At 36.7% G+C, this 16120-nt stretch overlaps 1 pseudogene; it reads right to left on the bottom strand.

Moving 5' to 3' along the window:
- Positions 1 to 1824: 1824 nt before the first annotated feature.
- LOC149221153 (CO(2)-response secreted protease-like) lies at positions 1825 to 12840 on the bottom strand (annotated as a pseudogene).
- Positions 12841 to 16120: the final 3280 nt, after the last annotated feature.

Raw genomic sequence — 16120 nt, 5'->3', positions numbered from 1 at the left:
AATTTCTTCACCATAAATCTTTAACTGATTTAGGACAATTATAACCCGATTCATGAAAAAATCGATGTCCTCTGTCTCCTTCATTTGTAGAATTTCAAAATATCTCCTAGTATTCTTCAACTTAACAATATTGAGATTGGTCATACATGTGTATTTTGTTGCCGAAGTATCCCATGCTACTTTTGTTGAAGATGTGATCATTATCTCCTGGAACACTGCTCGCTCCACTCCCAGCTGGATAAGCTACAATGCTTGTGCATTCTTCTTCTTGTCTTTCTTCCATTTTTCCTTCTCTGTTACTAAGAGATTGTTCTTCTGCTTCATCCTTAAGTTCTGAAAACTCAAACTGGACATAATCCCAGACATCATGTGCCAAAAACGTGGTCGCCATCTTAATGGCCCACACAACATAATCTTTCCCTGTAAATGATGGGAACTAGGGCTAGAAATTTGAGAAAGCCATTTTTCTCCAAAAAATTTGTTTTGAAAAAACCCTAAATTTCTCCTTTGTAAAATTCTTTTTCAAAAAAAATAAAATAAAAAATAAATAAATAAATTACCCTTGCAATAAAAACCCTAAATTTTTTTATTTTATTAAAAAAAAAAAATAAACTTTTTCAAAAATCTTTTGGAAAAACTCTTAATATTATCTTTATATATAAAAGATTTTTTAAAGAAATCTTTATATATTAAAACCAACAAAAAAAAACTTTAATTGTAAGTAGCTCTCGTTTTAATATAAGCTTCCCACTCAACGTATCAAAAGAACTTCCCACTCAAAAAGTCATTGGACTTTGTTTAAAGAATTAGCTTTTAAACACGTAATACAAACCACGTTAAGATTTTATGATGCAAAACCTCCTCTCGTGGTGAGGCCATGCGTTCAACACCTTTTACGACGACTAAATCTTACGTTACCTATAACGCCACACAAACCAGCCTTATAGCATTCTGTGTATAGCCGTAGGATGCATTAATGCTCAAACCACGAGAAAAAAACAGATTTTTCCGCTCACAGAGACCATTGCAAATCCGTTCTTCTTCGCTTTGGCTCTGATACCAATTTGTTTGCTAGAAATGCTGAGGAGACAAAGCATGAATTCACACATAAAATACAAGCTGCTTCTCTTCTATTTATCACACAAAACATGAGACTTACAATGAACCCGGTGAAGGGTATTTATCATTTTCCAACTAGCTACTCGCCTTGACATGCAACCACACACTCAAAGTCATCTATCACTTAACTCAACTTGAATAACACTCAAATACTCAATCACTCAGTTCACTAACTCTCTATATTTAGCCAACTCATCATGCATGAGTAATTATCTTATTTTAACATCTATTAGCCATCATATACTAAAATTGGTCCCACTTATAATGAGGGTTGATTTTTTCTTCCTCAATTTTATATTATATGTTGAATAGTTATCTTAATTCATGTGATTTGGGAAATAATTTGTTTTTTAGTTACTACAAGTTTTCATATTGTAATTAGTCCATTTATAACATTTATGAAAGTGTTGTATTTGGGTATATTACACTTCAAAAAACATTGAAAAGTTGACTGATAGAAAATCCTACCAAACTGTTTATTTGTTCAAAGTTTGGAAACTCATTTTTTCCCTCTTTCCCATGATATTGATAACTCTGCAAGAAATTACCAAATATAATTATATATAACAATAAACCATTATATCTAACAAAAAAACAGGTTTCGCTTGTTTTATTACTTTATGGTCTATGCAAGGAATAAGCAACCTCGCTGGTTTCATTTGTTTTATTACTTGACCATCTATAAGGTTGCCCCTTATGGTTTGGTCACACCAGATTCACTACAAAAGGAGTACGAAAATTGTGCTTTCCATCGCTCCACACGCATGTACCGAAAACATATCCTTTGGTGGCAACCTTGGTTGCTCTAAAAACTACATTGAAAGACACCTTCTTGGTAGTTTCAGAGAATTGAAGAATTTGTGGGGAAACCTTCACACTCAGACCCAGTGGTGCACCAATGGTAACCTTGTAAGTCGGTGCGAGATTAGCACTGATGTTTATGACGCTTCTGCTTATGTTTGTACTCACATTCACAATATTTAACTTGGAAATGGCTATACTTGGATAGTTCATGTTATTGATCAGGTCCACCTTTGCACCGGATGGACAACTATAGGTTTTATTCGCAACAATGAGCTTGATATTCTCAGAGTCTAGACCGTAATTACATAGAAAGTGGAAGTAATCATCGATTGATGTTTCATATACAAGTCTTGGATGCAGAGCTCCGATTGGATTTACTACTCACGCTCCAAATCAAATGGCGTCCCAACGATATTTGATGCATTAGTAAAAAAAAATCCCATATTTTTCCTTACAATCGCTGCCATATACATTAGAGTGCAGTGGTCAGAAAAATATGTAGTTGTGAAACAAGAATTTTCGTGACAAAGGACATATATGCTGACATTCAAATAATTAAATACCCATTACCATTAACATTGACTACAATCACTAGTTGAACTAATTCAGTACTTGACTTCAAGGATGGCCCTGAACTAACCCTAGGAAAAATCTTTCTTTAAGGGATTGTGCATTTCAAAGTACTAAATTCAATTTAGGAATCACTGGAATTATAAATATCCAATCTTTCAGAATAACAAGGAAAAAGGATCTCCAGGCTTTGGTCAATGTGATATTTTCATTATTACATGACACATTTCAAGAATAAAACTTGATCATAAGTACCTGTTGTCATCAGGTCTAATTTGATAGCAGAGGGGCTCTAAGTAGGATTCATAGATTTTAAAAATGCAGCAGCTCCGCTAACATGAGGAATTGCAATGGAAGTTCCAGACATCATGTAAAATGTGGTAGACATCGCCTCTGATGTTCAGACCTGGTGTACTGATGTCTAAATGCAAATATCAATTGAAAGATTTAGGTTGTGACGATCTCTCATAATTAGCTTCTGAAAGTTAATTAAGCTCTAAATTGGCCACTACTTACCTTGAGAATGTTCTTGATGAAAAAGATGCAACAACAGTAGTCGGCTTCTCATTTGCAACCACCGTGAATGGAGTAATTGTTGCAAAAGGATTTCTATAATGACAAGGCTTGGAAGATTATAAACTGCCACACTGTAATTGGATGAGCCAAATGAATCGATATAAGCATGTGAAAAGAGCAGGGATTGTGGGCAAACGCACCTGGTTGAGTTTATGTAAGAAAATATCCTTGTTGCAGATGATTTACTTATTGCAGTCCCTGCAAAGGTACCGTACTCAAATGCTTTAGATAGTTGTAAGTCATCCACAACAATCATGCCTACGACTCCAGTGTACTACTCAATTTTGTTAGAAAAATTTTACGAGGGCAAAGGAACTCAGAAATCAGTTGCAAAGAGTAGGAAAGGTCAACTTCAATTGCGGAAAGGTAAATCTTTAAGTTGCAGGAGGATATCGCAATCACATAGGGACTTAATTAAAACACAGAGTTCACTCATGGAAAAACAGAGTAAAATAAAAGAGGTTGCGGAAATTTACTTGTGTAAAGTTAAAAACATAACACAACTAAACACACTTTATATTATATGTAAAAACATAAAGAAATTACATTCGTGTGATAAATGGAGGCTGTAGCTCCAAGTGAAAAACACAACAAACTTATTGTGATTTACGCATTACTAGGTTATAGAGTAAACTTCTGTAAAACTCCATAAAACTAGTTTTCACACGCCCACCAAAATTTCCTCCATGATTTTCTCCTCACTACCTCATAGGCTCTCACTCCCTAACTTTCCCAACATGCCCAACATTACAAATGACTTTCACTTGCATATTTATCCTAACATACTAATTTCACATTAATTACATAACAAACAAAATATTTAATATACAACGTGGGTGATTTTACATAGTAAATGATTTTCTGAACTTCGAGGTGTTGTGGAGTGTGGGCAACAGTCGCAGAATGAATGTTTGCCCGTATCTATTTATTAAAATTCATTAAATTCATTAACTTTTTTGATGTGTTGCGGAATGGTCCACTCTGAACTTTTGTTCTGACTCCTGTCCTTCTGCCTATCAAACAAAATCACAACCGTGCAGTGGTTGACTGGGCAAGTATGCAGGTTGTCAGTGTGTTTAAGGTGGTGGTTGACATTAATATTTCCAACACTCCCCCTTAATAATTGGGCAAGTATGCTGGTTTTCAGTGTGTTTAAGGTGGTGGTTGACATTAATATTTCCAACACTCCCCCTTAATAACAACTGCCGCCATTGAAAATTCCCAAACAATCTTTGGGATAAACAAAACTTTCACGTGCCAATGGCTTTGTGAAAATATCAGCAAATTGTTCCTGTGACCTGGAGTGCTCCAACACAATTTCATCATTGTTAATCAACCCTCTGATAACATGATATTTAGCATCAATATGCTTGGTCCTCTTGTGAAAGACAAAATCTTTGAAAATGAAATTGCAGATGTGTTGTCGCAGAAAATAGTTGTCACTCCCTCTTGGTCGCAGCGAAGATCCCTCAACATCCTTCTCATCCAAACTCCCTGACACACTATTGTTGTTGCTACGACATATTCAGCTTCTGTTGTTGACAATGAAACTATCGGCTGCTTCTTGGAGGCCCATGAAATGGCTCCAAAACCCAAATGAAAAACATATCCTGACGTGCTCTTTTTGTCATTGACACTTCCTACCCAATCACTGTCAGTGTAACCAACCAGCCTGAAATCACTTGTTGCGGTGTACAAAATGCCATACTATTTTGTCCCATTGACATACCTTAGAATTATTTTCGTTGCTTGCCAATGTGTCTCCTTGGGTGTCTCCATGAACCTCGACACCAAGCTCACTGCATACATTATATCTAGCCTAGAGGCGGTCAAATACATCAGACTGCCTATCATACTTTTGTATAATGTCGGATTGACATTGTTGTTGTAATCTTATTTGCTCAACTTCAACCCCATGACAGTTGGAGTTGGTGTGGGCTTGTTGTTTGCATATTAAATCTCTCCAAAATATCTGCCACATACTTTTCTTGAGAGATAAAAATATCATTTTCTGTTTTCTTTACTTCTATGCCCAAAAAATATGTTAACAACCCCAAGTCAGTTGTTTCAAATTCATTCCTCATGACTTGTTTGAAATCAGCGATGAGGAAATCATCACTACCTATGAAAATCTTATCATCATTCTCTTTGATGTAGAGGGTAGGCTCTCCATCACACTTGTCGAAACCATTGTCCAAAAAGTAGGCATCTATCCTGCTGTACCATGCACATGGTGCTTGCTTCAGCCCATAAAGAGCTTTCCTCAACCGATACACTTTGTCTTCTTGGCCTTCTGCCTCATAACCAGGTGGTTGTGCAATGTACACTTCCTATTTCAGCACTCCATTCAAGAATGCCGACTTTACATCCATCTGATATACTTTCCATTTATGTTGCGCGGCAATCGCCACAACTGTAAGCATTGTCTCCATCCTCGCGATTGGCTCAAATGTCTCCGAATAATCTCTTCGATGCTGCTACTTGTATCCTTTGACAACTAGCCTCGCTTTATGCCTTTCAATCTTGCCGTCGACATTGCTCTTGGTCTTATAGACCCACTTCACTCCAATGACTTCTTTTCCTTGCGGAAGATTCACTAACTCCCATGTGTCGTTCCTTTCTATTGCTTCTATTTCTTCCTCCATTGCCACAACCCATTTTTCTTCTTTGACTGCATCTTCAAAATGGATTGGGTCCTCTACATGACAAAATAATGCAAATAAGGAATTCAGACTAGCGTTGTTATCAACCTCATCGTGCTCATAGATCTCATTTAAATTTCTGAATTTTGATCTTCTTATGCTTGCTGAAGATGGGCTTGACATGTCACTTGGTGTTGCGCTTTGCGGTGTGCTTGGAGAATCACTTGCTTTACTATGTGACGTTGTCCTATTATTTGTTGATGGTGTTGTTTGTTGCCTATTTTGTTGAGCTTGAATAGGAGTAGAGGGAGTCATTGTTGAGGAATTGCTTGCTGCTGTAAATTCCTCTTTGTCCTCATGTGGTATACATGCTTTCACATTGACTTTCTTCTCTAAAGTTCCATCCCATGCTTCCTTTTCTATGAACTGCACATCTCTGTTGATTATGACCTTCTTGGTTGATGGATTGTAGAGCTTGTATGCTTTGGATTCATCATTGTATCCAACAAATATACATTTCTCCCCCTTGCTGTCCAAATTATTCCTCAACTCATCTGGGACATGTGCATATGCCACACAAGCAATGACTTTCATGTGAGTGACACTATGCTTTCTTCCACTCCATGCTTCTTTAGGAACCATGTTCTGGACGCTTTTGGTTGGACATCTATTCAAGATATATGTTGCACAAGTGACAGCTTCAACCCAATAATCATTTGGAAAATGCTTTGCCTTCAACATACTCCTTTCCATTTCCATAATGGTCATATTCTTCCTTTCCACCACACCATTTTGCTAAGGTGTATACCTTGTTGTAAATTTCTTGTGAATTCCATGCTCCCTGCAAAATCGAAGGAAGTAATTTGAGATGTATTCACCACCTCTGTCAGTCCTGAGGACTTTGATGTAGTGTCCACTTTTCTTCTCAACAAGAGCTTTGTATTGGCGAAATCGCTCAAACACTTCACTTTTCTGTTTTAGAAGATAGACCCATGTCTTCCTTGTGCAGTGATCTATGAAGGTCAATACATAGTGGCTGCCACCAATTGATGGTGTCTGCATTGGTCCACATAAATCTGAGTGGACAATCTCCAAAGGTGCCTTTTCCCTTACTGACTTTCCTACTGGAAATGTCTCTCTATGTTGTTTGCCCAAGATACATCCTTCACATAGGCTGTTCGGTTTTTCTATGAGTGGTAACCCTTTCACCATGCCTTTTCTATGCAGCAAATTCAAACCTCCAAAGTTGAGATGTCCAAATCTCAAATGCCATAACCAATTTTCATCTTTTACCTCTACTTGATAGTTCACTTGTGTGACAACTGCATCTTTTCTTCCATCCTCTTGTGAGTTCATTGATAGTTGTGCTTGTGCACCTTCTTCCTTCAAATCTGATCTTATCTTTAGGGGAAACATTCTATTGTTTGTCATCTGAACCTTTGCAATCAACTGTCTACTTGGAGGCCTATCCAAAATTGTGCACTCATCATTTTTGAAGAAGACATTGTAGCCCTTTTGCATGAGTTGTCCAATGCTTATGAGCTTATGCGCCAGACCGAGGACAAGGTAAACATCTAAGTTGTACTTCTTCTCCCCCTTCTTTGTTAGGATATTAACTCTTCCTTTTCCCATGGCAGAGACTTTGCTATCAGTCCCTAATGTCACTTCAGATTTCACACTTTCATCTAGATTGGAAAACATTTCTATGTTCCCTGACATGTGGTTTTTACACTCTGAATCTAGATACCATATATCACTTTTTTTTCTTGTGCTACATTACAAGCTAAAAACATGCTATCATGGTTCTGATTTTCTTTTGTGAAATTTACACTTGGTTTGTTACTAATGTCATATTTCTTCTTTCTACATTCATTTGCATAATGACCATACTTCTTACAGTGATGACATTGAACTTGAGATTTATCATACCTCTGACCTTGTGCTTGATTTTGGCTTGGGCCTTCACTTGGATTTTGATTGCTGCCCCTTCCACTTGAGCTTGAAGGGTTGCTTCTTCCACCTTTGTGTGGGCTTCTTCCTCTTCCTCTAACATATGATCTTCCTCTGCCTCGACCTTGGCCAAATGAGACTTGTGTCTTGAAGGCATGCTCCAATGAGGAGCTTGCTGCTCTATTCAATCTATATTCATGAGAAATCAGTGATGCATTAAGGTCATCCACTGAGAAATATGAGAGATCCTTTGTCTTTTCTATGGCCACAACAATGGCCTCAAACCTTGCTGGCAAACTTCTCAAAACTTTCTCAACTATTCTTCTTTCCTCAAGTGTCTCACCATGAGACCTGATTTGAGTAACCAACCCACTTACATGTGTAAAAAAACGATTCTATATTCTCAGACTCTTTCATGCAAAGTGTTTCAAAATATCTTCTCAACATTTGTAGTTTTGTTGTCTTGACTTTTGCCATGCCTTGGTAGGCTATCTGGAGGGTGTCTCATGCTTGCTTGGACTTCGTTGCTGCTGCAGCCCTTGGAAAAATACTTTCATGAACTGCTTGGAAAATATACAACAAGGCTTTTGAATCCTTCTTTGTGTTGTCCCTTAACAAATCCCTTTCTACTTGAGACAATGCATTGTACGTTGTTGCATCCGCTGGTTCTGGAAAACCATTCTCCACCAAATCCCAAAAGTTTTGAGACGAAAATAGGGCCTTCATTGTAATAGCCAAATAATCATAATTTTTTCCATTAAACTGAGGTATTTGAGGATTAGTAAAGCTTGTGCTTGATGTTGCCATTTCTGAGTGTAAAAAACTTTCTACTTACTCGTAAATATGCTAAAAGCAATCTGCCCTCAAAAAATTCTTACTGCTAGTAAAAACATTTGTTTTTACACTAACAATATTTAACCCGCTCTGATACCATGTTAGAAAATTTTTACGAGGGAAAATTGTTTTTACACACCATGTTAGAAAAATTTTACGAGGGCAAAGGGACTCGAAATCAGTTGCAGAAGAGTAGGCAAGGTCAACTTCAGTTGGGATATCGCAACCACACATGGACTTAATTAAAACACAGAGTTCACTCACGGCAAAACAGAGTAAAATGAAAAAGGTTTCTCAAATTTACTTGTGTAAAGTTAGAAACATAACGCAACTGAGCACACTTTATATTATATGTCAAAACATAAAGAAGTTATATTCTCGTGATAAATGGAGGCTGCAGCTCCAAGTGAAAAACACAACGCATTACTGGGTTGTGGAGTAAACTTCTGTAAAACTCCGTAAAACTAGTTTTCACGCTCCCACAAAAATTTCCTCCAGATTTCTCCTCACTATTTCATAGACTCTCACTCCCTAACTTGCCCAACATGCCCAACATTACAAATGACTTTCACTTGCATATTTATCCTAACATACGAATTTCACATTAATTACATGACAGACAAAATATTTAATACGCAACATGGACGATTTTACATAGTAAATGATTTTCTGAACTTGCAAGTGTTGTGGAGTGTGGAATGAGTGTTTGCCCATATCTATTTATTAAACTTCATTAAATGCTTTAACTTCTATGATGTGTTGCGGAATGGTCTGCTTTGAACTTCTATTCTGACTCCAGTGCTTTTGTCTCTAAAACAAAATTGCAACTGTGCAGTGGTTGACTGGACAAGTATATTGGTTGTTAGTGTGTTTAAGGCCGTGGTTGGCATTAATCTTTCCAACAGATTTCTACTTCCATGTATCCCCTCGATGTAGCTGTGTCATTTGCAATACAGACTACAATCTTTCCTTTCGTTTTGTTTGCATCTAAGCACTCTGGAACACAATTGCTTCACAATACCTTCCTTTGAATTTCCCTCTTCATAAAAAATATATTTATAAAATTCCTACATTGTATACTTTAATTTCCCTATGTTAAATCTGTGTTGGAAAGTTACCTTGCGGCTACTGGGTCAAAGGTTGGTCACAGGACTTGGCAGGTATGCTTCCTCCGTACACAAGCGGGTGCACGACCGATTGAATGAGATTCGAAAAGGTGATGCCCTTACCCTAAATGCACAGTACAAATCTTTAAAGCCAAATCCCAAAATATTGGATCTACAAATCATGAAAAATGTAACTAATTTATATGCATTTAACAACAGGTTTGTTTCTAGATCTAATCCACATTTGTTTGATCATCAGAATTGTTTTGGTAATTCGAGAGAGTGACAAAACTGCATTTTATTGCCCCTTTAGTCGACTTCTTTATAAAATAGTCTTGAATACTATTAGGAACATGCATGAAATTATCGCTATAAAAACAGGGCATGCTCTTAAATGGCAGAATCTATCAGTAAATTTGTGAAGAAATGAAATTATTAATTGTTTTGTAAAGTGAAAAAACATTATACTATTGTGTTTGTTTTCCCTTGTTCTCACCTGAATAAGTTTACTGTTGCCTAACACAACGTTTGACTGGAAATCCTGGTCGATTGAGGTCGCTCCAACTATAAAAATCCATGGCGCAACATTAACCACTGTTTGGGAATCTGGTCCCTCATTTCCCACAGAGGATACAACCAGAATTCCTTTCTGAGTAGCATGAAATGCTGCTATGACAATTGGATCGTTCACAAAATCGGCCTGTTTTCCTCCAATTGAGATGGATACAATATCCACTCCATCTTTAACTGCATCGTCAAAGGTAGCTAAAATCTGTACACCTGGACAACCATAGTCCAGCCCACAAACCCTATACATGGCAATTCTAGTAGAGAAACTGGTCGGTCCACCTCTGGCGAGACCATTATAATTTGCATTATCCACAAAGTTGCGAGCTGCAGTGGAAGCTGTAAACGTGCCATGCCCCTGATAATCTCTTGCAGTCCTTGTTTGTGGCAATATTGATTTCGGTTTAATACTTGTCACCAAATCATCGTCCTCTCCACCTGAGTAATATCTTGCCCCAATTATTTTACTGTTAAGACAACAATACTATTTTAGCTGTAAGTCAAACAAGAATAGAAACAACCAACGAACTTATTTCAGTTGCATAGATCACCTGTTGCAGTTGGAGACATTGAAACCTTCTCCCTTAATGCACTTTCCCTTCCACCGCGAAGGAATAGGGCCCATACCCTTATCACTGAAGCTGGCTGCTTCGAGCCAAATGCCTTCAAGATAAAATATTATTTTCTTACAAGTTATATGAATTTGTTTAAAAAATAATAAAAAATCATTATAATCAGCATAGATTTATTTAATTTAAATCTACTCGGGCATCAAAAATTTATGTCTCAAATCTTTTTTCACTTTAAAAAAAATTACAGCTCAGCATTAACATGTATGAAATCTCTTTTTATTTAAAAAAAAAAAACTACACTGGATTTGATGTCTCAAATCTCTTTTCACTCAATGTTAATAATTAATAGATGACGAATCAATTTTTAATTATTAATTATAATTATAATCATTTATTTTATGTTATTTTTTTTTAATTTAATTGAATGAAATCAAAATGTTTTATTAATAATTATAATTATTATTTTTTTCATTTTATTTTTAAATATTTTTTAATTTTATGTAATTTGATTGAGTCAAAACCTTGAACATAATATTATATTACATTTCTATCATACTAGAGAGTGTTTTTTAGGATAAGCATATTACTCTTAACATATTTCTAAATGTCATTTCTTTAAATTTAAATATTACATCTCTAACATATTAGAGAGTGTTTCTTAGGACAAGCATATTACTCTTAACATATTTCAAAATTTCATTTCTTTTAATTTAATTAGATTGAGGATTTTAGAATTTTTTTAAATTATGTTTTCAAATTTGGTTTTCTCAATTGAATGGGAGACAAAAATGAAAGAGAAAAATAAAAAATTAATTAAATTGACTCTACACATATTTCAACCCTGGCTGCAATTTTCTTTCCACCTGTAATCTTTTTTTTTTTTCAAAGAATCAGAATGGTAATGTTTGATTTGGTTTTTTTAGGATGGAAATGGATTCAACAACATGAAGAACCTAGGCACCCAAAATCCTGAAATTTGACAGCTATAACTCAGATTTTAAAAAAATTGTGACAAATTTTATCATGATCTTACAAAAAGAAATTCCATTATTTTCCAAACAAATTAATGGGTTTTTAACAATACACTTTTCAGAATTCATAAATATAAAATAAGAAAATCAATCTCTTTATAATTTTTTTTTAATAAATTTAAAATAAATAAACATGTTCGTTATTATACTAATTCTAAAATAGTCCAATTTCAAATATTTCTCCCTAACTCTACAATCAAAATTGAACTTAACCAAATGGAGTTTCAAAAGACTAATATACCTGTATCTAGAAACCCTATTATGACATCAGCGCCAGAAGATTTCGGTTCTCTGTAAGAAGAGCCTGCCATGGCCAAGTCTTTTTCGAAGTATTCCCATGAGTGCGTTGTATGAAGGTTTAACACTAGATCAGGGAACACTGATAATACTCCTGCTTTCCCTGCTAAATCGTGGGAATTTATATATTAGAATAGGAACCTGGGGGCTTACTCATTAAGAAACACAGTCGTTAACGAAACGTACCAGCTAATGTAGTCGCTTGTTCTTTGGATAATAGAGCTGTGAATCCATTGAAATCAGAAGTATAGCCACATACCAGAGATTGCCCTGTGTGTCTCGGACTGCAAAATTTCAAATACCCGGCCCACACATAAATATAATAACAATAAAATCAATTTCTCCGATGATGGGTCAACTAGAAACATCTATTATTATAATAATAATAAAACTACATTTCAATTAAAAATGAATACCATAGATAAAACTCGAGACATAAATTTGAAAATATAAAATCAATTAATAGCCACACCTGTGAAATTCTGAAATTTGAATATTTCATAATTTCATACCTTTTGAGAACAGACGAAAGAACCTGCAGATGACTGGTTATAATCTCTTGTCTATTATTGTAGAGTAATCTCCCCATGTATACAATGTGCACCTGCATGGAGATCAGTGAAATTAGCGACATTAAAACTAAGTAATCTTGTAGCGAAATTAGAATTAGTTTGAAGAAATTAAGAGCCCGCACCTTTCCATCATTAGTAATGGCGAGGCCGAATAGTAGAGTGCATAGAAAAACCAATGCGAAATAAAGCTTGAACCCCATCACTAATATTTCTCACTACTATCCACTTCAATCTACTCAATTTGAACGGTCTGTTGTAATACTTTGGGATGAGAAGAGTGAGTGGTGTCTGTAGTGGATCTGGTGATGGCCACTTACACTTTAGATTTGTGCAAGTTCTTGTAGTGCCAATGTTGAATGAACGTGCTTATTGTGTTAAAAAAAAGTCGCAATTGCATCATAAACTTGAGAATGGACGAAATGCGGAGAATAAATTACACAAAAAGCTGCATTGCAAGCTGCATCCAAGCTTTTTTGTGGAGTATGTCTACATGTTTACTGTTTGCCTTTGTTTTATTGGTGCGTACTTGAACAGTGGAGTCCAATGTCTCTCCCAATGGGACAAATTCTCTCTTCTCATGTTGATTTCTTTAGCGGGCTCTCAATCGTTTGTTCCTCGGCTTCTAGTTGCTACACCTTGATAGGACTCCACCCATCCCTATTAATGCATTGATGCTAGTTTCGGCCACCAATGTTGTAATCAATGGCACATGATCATTTAGTGTACTACATAGTTAGGTATGGTGAATTAAAATTATCTCTCAATACAAGTTTTCATATATTTTTAGTCCATAATATAGATTCTTTTTGTTTAGGTATAATGGTATTGTTCATTTAATGTTTTTATAAATTGTGGTGACACCAGGGTGAATATATGTTCTCCGCATCATGTGTCAAATTGGATTTTGATTAAATGTTTATTTCATTATCTTATTTTGTTCTGTTATTTGAAATATTATAAATGTATATGCAAGTTCCTTCATTTTCTCAATTCTTCTCTCTTCTCCCTTCACATCATTCACTGCCATGCATTATTCAACCACCAATTATCCACTTGTTGACGGTACTGAACTTGCCAACATTCAGGGGATCTCCCCGATATCAAGTCCCAATTATACCTCACACCATTTGGTGTAGGATTCCCCTCCGGTATAAAGACCTGGTTGTTGAATCCTTAAAGATTTGACTTGGCTCTAACTGTCTGCAAGAGAGAGGGATGCAATGGTACCTTTGAAAATCAATAAGGTGTGCCTGCTGAATGTTTAGTTGTAAATGTGTCAAGGTTCTTCTACCATGAAGAGAGGAGAAAAGTGAGCCTCCAAGAGCAAGGTAGTAGTACCACCCAAGAAGAGACACACATGATCTCGAAGGATCCGTCTAACATCTAGCGGAATAATCCACAAAGGATGCGACAATTGTTACAACCAACAAATGAAGAAAGTTTTTCTAATATTCTGCAGAATGGGACAACAATAACAACCATTACAACACGTTCTCAATAAAATAAGTACTAAACAGCTGAAATAGTTCAACTATCTTAGCCCATGTGAAAGCAAACATGAAGTACACACATCCATAGAATAGTCTTACAAACATTCATAATCCATGTAGGAAGAACGTGTTGGCCTTGAAGGCTTGTGTTATTAAGTAAAAGTTCCAAGACATGTGTTTACAATGTACATCGCTAGCTCTAGTAGTGAAGTATTGGAACCACTCCTTGCTCCCCAAAGAACTAACTTATCTCTCTAATGCTTTTCTTAATTCATTAGCTTGTGTGTTCAGTTACAAGTGTGTCTTCCAACAAGCTTTCCTCCTTCATCTCCTTCTTCATCATCTTTCTATGTTGTGATAGGATACCTGTATCTGCAATTCACTCATGACGAGATGACATTTGTCTGAAAACCTCCTAGTCTAAGATAATGCATTTTGATCCATTAACTGAGCCGGAACTAGGTGACAGGTTGGGAGAGAGGGCTCAGTTACTACGCAGTGCATAGTTCCAACAATCATGGGTGAGGCTTGAGCTCTGAGACTGCGCAGTGTGTAGTTCAGGCAAGACTGAAGGACAAGAATACGCAATTTTGAGAGCCAGTGGGACACGCTAAGTGGATGAGCTTGAGAGAACAAACTGTGTAGTTTTGGGAGGAACAGGAGGTAGGGCTACTATGCAATTGTGCAGTTTAGAGGCTAAGGGGATGAGCTTGAGGCTTGTGATTGCGCAGTGCATAGTGAAAGTCGAGCTAGGAGGAATGATTGTGTAATTCTAGAGGCCAAGGCCGAAGCTTGACCACAGTAACTACGCAGTGCAACAGTCCCGGGAGGCAGGAACTACACATTGCGCAATGTCAAGGGGAAAGGTCTCAACTAGAGGGTTGGAACTACGTAATGCGCAGTTCAGTGAGGTCGAGTGATGCCAAGTTCCTTAGTCGGGAGGCCTTCTAAAAAATGGCTAAGTGTAAGATGATCGGTTACACTGATATGAACGGTGATAAGATCGGCTGTGATCTCACACTTAGAATACTTGATGACACAACAACATAGATAAACCAAGACACAAGAACAATGTATTTCCCTCTGTGTGACCACTTTATCACCATTACGACAAGTGCGACACTTAAGATAGACTTTGGGACGACCATGACGACACTTGTGCGACAGTGCTCAAAATTTGTGAATGAGCGTGACAAATGCTTACATAGTTAGAAAAACTCATATACACATAGATAGGCCCTTGAAACCATCAGAATATGATTTTACACATCGTGTGACTGCCAAATATTGTTGAAATTCGACTGTTAACCCAACTTGCAAAATGGATCAAACTACTTCAAGAAATCTCATGAAATGATTTTCGGTGTTTGCAACAACAGTATGCAAGACCAAGGAAGGCTCCGAAATTGAGTGCAAGACAAAATTTTGTAGGGTGTTGTAGCAACTAAAACACTTAGCCACACACTGGTAGAATTACAGCTTCTCTATCTCGGTTAAATTCTTTTGTGCAGGGCCTTAGTTCTTCATGGAGTATTGATTCATCGTGAAGGTTACTTTGGTCTTCCCACTTATCCAATAAATAGACATGGTCCCCTTTATGCCTTCTTGGTTGAACACAACATAAGGTTCAACGATATCAAAATGTTTCGAGTTGGGAAGGGTAGTGTATCTCATGAGCTTAACATTTTCATAGTATAATTTTTCATCTCTAGTGTTGCTCTATTGCCTCTAGGCCTAGACAGTGCCCTAGTGGAGTCATGCAGGAACACAAACATTTCCCTGCGGCCAGTGAGCCTGGACAGTACCCCGACGGAGTTGCATGCTTCACCTCTCTGTGGAGGAAGAATTTCTCTTATTTTGCATTTATTTATTTATTTTAAAGAGGATTGTGCATCGACACTTATTTATTTTGTGGTGGAAGAGGGATCCCGACTTATTGAGAGAGAAGAGGTTGTTCCTTCAGAGAATCATATAGAGACCTCTGATTTAG

This window comes from Pinus tabuliformis, chromosome Q (assembly GCF_031772625.1).
Source record: "Pinus tabuliformis cultivar Carrire ecotype Pingquan chromosome Q, CPIR1, whole genome shotgun sequence".
NCBI lineage: Eukaryota > Viridiplantae > Streptophyta > Pinopsida > Pinales > Pinaceae > Pinus > Pinus tabuliformis.
This window is presented reverse-complemented; position numbering and strand designations above follow the sequence as displayed.